Raw genomic sequence first — 6,202 nt, forward strand, 5'->3', positions numbered from 1 at the left:
TGGATCTGAGACGCAGAGTGTGAGCCTGGTCGAGAAGCGGGAAAAGAACCCGCCCAGAGCCCCTTCTCTCCATTCCCTCGGCGAGGCAGGAAGCTACCTGGGTTCCGAATCCCGCGACATCAGGATTATCTCGCATTGCAGCACAGAGACCAATCGCTAGTAATCTCTGCCTTTAATTAGGCGTTTTTTGCCCCAAATCTCGCGGCTTCGTAAAAATATCGTGATGCTTCCGCTTTTAATGTTTTTAGTTTGGACAAGCCCTTTGAGATAAATTTAAAAGCCAATTCTTTTTTTTTTTTTTTTAGACGGAGTGTCGCTCTGTCCCCAGGCTGGAGTGCAGTGGCGCGATCTTGGCTCACTGCACGCTCCGCCTCCCGGGTTCACGCCATTCTCCTGCCTCATTCCCGAGTAGCTGGGACTACAGGCGCCCGCCACCACGCCCGGCTATTTTTTTTTGTATTTTTAGTAGAGACGAGGTTTCACCGTGTTAGCCAGAATGGTCTCGATCTCCTGACCTCGTGATCCACCCGTCTCGGCCTCCCAAAGTGTTAGGATTACAGGCGTGAGCCACCGCGCCCGGTACCTAAAAGCCGATTCTTAAAAATATACGTTGGTAATTGTTTATGCCTACTCCTGAGATCAGGATATCTCAAAAGTAAGGAGAGGAAAAAAAAAGTATGTGTCAGAAGTGGGATTCGAACCCACGCCTCCATTGGAGACCAGAATTCCCACCGCGGAGGAAGCTTAGCTTGAGTCTGGCGCCTTAGACCACTCGGCCATCCTGACACACTGCCTAGCAACCCTGATTTTTGCACTAAAATAGAGATCAACAAGCAATGATTCTGTGTCGTGCACGCACGCAGAAACGCGATGACGTCAGGGTTGCTTGGTAACAGAAGGGCAGAAAGCCACTTGTGGATTGAAAAAGGAAAAGAGTTCGCAGGACTAGAAAATGTTTCTGCATAAAACTGGATCAAGTCTCTTACGGGCCTTATAACTGTTATCGCCATCTCGAAAAACGTGTGCGGGTTTTTTTTTTTTTTTTTTTTTTGCTCCCAGCCTGCCCAGATTTCAGGAAGGAAAGATCTTTTGCTTCGGTCGCTGGGTCGGCTCTCCAGTGTCTGATGTTTACTGAAATCTTGATTGTGGTTAGCCTCCCCCAGGACTTCATTGTTTGGAAGATGGTGAGGAACAAAACAAAACCCTAACAAAAGACCCCGGTTCTATAGGAAGGTCCCCTTTTAGCCCCTCTATTTTGGTTCCATTTGTCACTGCCTTGCCACTCGTCGAAGTTTGTCTTGGGCTCTAAAAGTGGTAGCCGGGAACGGCTGGGAAGGTCTGCACAGGGACCACCACATGGGCAAGGCTGGTGGCCGCGCCGAGGGATCGGCGATCCCAGGTCCAGGGAAACTCCGGGAGCGACGCGCTCGCCCGCGGCCTTCCTTGTCGCTCTCGGATGTTCCCGATTAATGGGCTCCAAGTGACCACTGCCAGGTCGGGGAACACAGCGGCAGTTTTTAAGGGGAGTGCACCACATCGCCTGACCCACTTTTCTGTTTCTCAGCCTTCGCCAAGCAATCTGAGCTCCAGGCCGGGAAGCCCCAAGGTCACAAATTTTAATGGAGCCCTGAAACTAAACAGAAATCATCCCTCCCACTAGAACAAGAGCCCCTAGAGGCCAGGGACACCGCTAAAATAACATGTGTAGACCACTGCCGTCCAGGTAACAGTGCCTGGCAAACACGGTAGAGGTTCAATAAATATATTTTAACTCAACCGTCTTAACTCTTGTATTTGGGGCTGTGAGGTTCAGATAGAGGAAATATAAAGTTGGATATTTTAATTAGATTTTGTCCTAAGAGCTTACTTTTTGTATTTGTTAATATAAAAAGATTTTCTTTTCCTTTTTGTAAGGCAAAGTTAGGTCTCTTTTCTGCATGGAGAAATAACTGAGTTTCAGTAGGCTCTATCTTAATTTCCATAGACTTCCTTGGTTTCATATCCTATTTTTGATAGAGAGAAAATTAGTAGTGAGAAGTACAGTGAACACTGGTTCCCCAGTCTCCCTCCAATACATGAGATTTGTATATTTTCTTTCGATTGGAAGGAAATTGTCCAGGAAGTGATTCCCAACATGGCAACTGTAATCTTACCCTAACTATAATTTTTTTTAATTGCAAAGTACACACAAATTGTAGAACATACAAACATGTCAAAAATTAAAATCATCCATAATCTCACTAGTCAGAGGTAACTATTAACATTTTTATATATTTAGTCTTTCATATGGCATACATTTTTTTCCAAAAATGGTCATGTGTAGTAAATAATTTGCTAACTTGCTTTCTAAATGAATATATTATGAATATATACTTGCTAAGTACTATATTTTGTATAAATCTTAATTCCTGCACATATTCCATATCAAAGTGGTATTCTTGAACACTGGATTATTTCTGATTTTTTATTTTCATCAGCAATGCTGTAAAAACTATCCTTACATAAATATTTTCAAACATCCATGATTATTTCCTTAAATTTCTAAAAGTGAAACCATTATATCAAAAATTTTTTTTTTTTTTTTTGAGACGGAGTCTCGCTCTGTCACCCAGGGTGGAGTGCAGTGGCACGACTTGGTGCTCACTGCAACTTCCACCTCCCGGGTTCACACCATTCTCTTGCCTCAGCCTCCCGAGCAGCTGGGACTATAGGCGCCCGTCACGACGCCCGGCTAATTTTTGTATTTTTAGTAGAGACGGGGTTTCACTATGTTGGTCAGGCTGGTCTCGAACTCCTGAACTCTTGATCCGCCTGCCTCGGCCTCCCAAAGTGCTGGGATTACAGGCGTGAGCCACCGCGCCCGGCCTACATCAATGTTTATCCATTTTTTTTTGTTTGTTTTGACGGAGTTTTGCTCTGTTGCCCAGGCTGGAGTGCAGTGGCATGATCTTAGCTCACAGCAACCTATGTCCCAGCTTCAAGTGATTCTCGTCTCAGCCTCCCGAGTAGCTGGAACTACATGCATGAGCCATCACACTCAGCTAATTTTTTTTTTGGATTTTTAGTAGAAACAGGGTTTCACCATGTTGGTCAGGCTGGTCTCAAACTCCTGACCTCAAATGATGCGCCCGCCTCGGCCTCCCAAAGTGCTGGGATTACAGGCGTGACCCACCACTCCTGGCACATTTTAATAGGTAACAAATGATATAGCCCCCCCCCCCCTTTTTTTTCTGATTTGATTATTAGTGAGGTCCAATATTCATGTTTAAAGGATTTTTATACTCCTTTCTCAGTAAATTGCTTACCAAATTTTTATGAGGTGTCCATCTTTCCTTATTGATTTGTAAGACTTATTTTATGAAAAGTAAACTCTTGGGATACAGTTTCTATTTACCAAGAACCCAAGCAGAAATTCCTATCTCTTATTAACAAGAATCCCATTATGTCCCTTAAACATTTAGTTACTTCCATCTTATAGAAACTAGAAGCTATACAATTAACAATGTTCCCATGTCAATTTTTAAAACCCAACTGTGGCCCACATTTAGTGTCCTCGTAGTTTTCATACTATAGATTCACTTCTAATCCTGGTCATTTTTTGTGCCATCTTTTTTTTTAATGAGACGGAGTCTCGCACTGTCACCCGGGTTGGTGTGCAGTGGCGCGATCTCGGCTTGCTTCAACCTCTGACTCCCAGGTTCAAGCAATTTTCCTGCCTCAGCCTCCCAAGTAGCTGGGACTACAGACTCGTGCCACCATGCCCAGCTGATTTTTGTATTTTTAGTAGAAATGGGGTTTTTCACTATGTTGGCCAGGCTGGTCTTGAACTCCTGACCTCGTGATCTGCGTGCCTGGGCCTCCCAAGGTGCTGGGATTACAGGCATGAGCCACCGCGCCCGGCTGTGCCATATTTTTTCTTTCTTCCTTTATGGCATGTTAAACTCCTGATGTCTTGATTTTATGGGTTTGTTTTGGTTTTTTTTTGAGATGGAGTCTTGCTCTATCGCCCAGGCTGGAGTGCAGTGGTGCAATCTTGGCTCACTGCAACCTCCGCCTCCTGGGTTCCAGCAATTCTCCCGTCTCAGCCTCCCGAGTAGCTAGGATTACAGAAATGCAACACCACACCTGGCTAATTTTTGTATTTTTAGTACAGATGGGGTTTCACCGTGCTGGCCAGGCTGGTCTTGAACTCCTGACCTCAGGTGATCCGCCCGCCTCAGCCTTCCAAAGTGCTGGTGTGAGCCACCGAGCCCAGACATGATTTTATGTTTTAAATGGCTTTAAGTCCTTTTTGGAATAAGGTAAAATATAATTAAATATGTCAATATTTTAACTATTTACTAATAATATTTATTGCACAATAAGACTCCCCACAGGCCATTCTACGTTTTTATGAAAACATCTGTAAGAGGAATTTTAAAAGGCCTGACAAATTATTTAAAGAGGGAAGCAGGGGGACTAAAAAGGAAAGAAGCTAACAATGGTGGTCTATGAAAATGAAATAAACAAAACAAAAAAACAGGATTTAATTTCCAACCTTGAAATGAGTCCCTTGACTGTTTTGTGTGAGGTTCATATAACTTGGTTTTCTGGTATGTCCAGGATTACGTGAGAGTAACAGAGATTGGGGTGGAAATTGAGATGATGCTGTATTCAAATGAGACTGACCATAGATTGGTAGTTGAAGTTGGGAGATGATATAGGAGGGTTCGCTGTGTATTTTCTTCATTTTTGTATATGGTTAAAGGTTTCCATAGTGAAGAGTTCATTCAATACAGAAAAAAAAAAAAATCACCAAGTCTCATCAAAAGCATCTATGCTAGTATTTTGGCATATTTCTTCCCAGTTTTTAAAGAAATATGTAGGTTCAAATCTTTCTAAATTAGTATTTCTCACTTTTTTCTATTACATTCTTTTTGTGCATCAGAACCCTAAAATGGGTTTGGCAATCACATCCCATACAAATCCAAGTTCTTCACATCCTCTAAACAAAGAATCTGGTAGAGATGTGTGTATCTCTAAAGGTTACCTTCAAATGTCCTGCTTACATTTCAAACTTCAAATGCAAAATTAATTCAACAGATAAGCCAGATCTAAGAAATGTATCTTTTCTCCAACAGGGAAAAAGGAAATGTAATGGGGCAATACTGTCAAATGGAAGTACTGTTTGGCCTGGCATGGTGGCCCATGCCTGTAATCCCAACACTTTGGGAGGTTGAGGAGGAAGAATCCCTTGAGCCCAGGAGTTCGAGCCTGCAGTGAGTAATAATCTTGCCACTGCATTCCAGCCTTGGTGACAAAGTGAGACCCTTTCTCTAATGCTGGTTTGGTTGGGATTTATTATTACTCTCACAGACTTCATATAGGAGGAATTTCTGGGTTCAACAAAGTGCAGGATTTAGTAATGTGCTTATATCATTAAGTCAAAATTTACTGCAGGACGGAGCTAGTGGGCAAGTCTCTTAGTCTCAAGAAAAAGGGCACCAAGAAACATAGCCCAGGCATTTAGGCTTCCTCTTACATTACTGTGGTCTGCAATGAGGTCTCCTGGAGCACAAGTTTCACTTCTCCCCAAATCGTCTTTAGTTGTACTCTACATTTTTTCACGTTATTTTCCCCCTCTCTTAATTAACTTTTCAAAGGATAGAAGCCATGCTCTCTTGTATTCTCTTCAGGAGCAAGTTCAGCTGGGGCACCCAACACTGGTTGAATTGTCTATTTGAATAAAAGAATGTCTTTCATTTGTGAAGAAGCAACTCAACCACCATTGGTATGCTAAGAACCTTTTGAGTTTTGTTTTTTATTTTGCTGGGAGGAGATACGTGATTTCCACGTGTACTCTTTGGTCTGCATCTCAGGTAACTAAAGGCATTAACAAACGGCTCTCATTTACCATCTGATAGTTATTTGCTCTTAATTTCATAGTGCCTTTAAGTGTTAGGCTGTTACATGCATTCTCTCATCTTCTCACTTAATTGTACATGGTGGAGGGTAGGGGCCATGTTCAGTTTCCCTTTATTCTTTGAACCTATCTCTTCTAGGCCTTGTCTGCTCTTGGGGAAGATGGTCTTCTTTGCATGTTGGCCTTCATCAGAAAAAACAAGAGCACCTGAAGACTCACAGGCATGTGCACATACGTGCATGCACAAACACACACTTCCTGGAACAGCAAAAGAATTAAGGAAGGAGAAGTTATTGAAAC

General features: G+C 42.8%; 1 non-coding gene across 1 annotated transcript; it reads right to left on the minus strand.

The window, feature by feature from the left end:
• Nucleotides 1-680: 680 nt before the first annotated feature.
• On the minus strand, nucleotides 681-786 carry TRNAL-CAA (transfer RNA leucine (anticodon CAA)). The gene is made up of 2 exons: nucleotides 749-786; nucleotides 681-725 (listed from the first exon to the last, which is right to left on the minus strand). It is a non-coding gene; the product is annotated as a tRNA-Leu (tRNA).
• Between the last annotated feature and the right edge of the window lie 5,416 nt (nucleotides 787-6,202).

This window comes from Gorilla gorilla, chromosome 5 (genome assembly GCF_029281585.2).
Source record: "Gorilla gorilla gorilla isolate KB3781 chromosome 5, NHGRI_mGorGor1-v2.1_pri, whole genome shotgun sequence".
NCBI classification, from domain to species: Eukaryota; Metazoa; Chordata; class Mammalia; order Primates; family Hominidae; genus Gorilla; species Gorilla gorilla.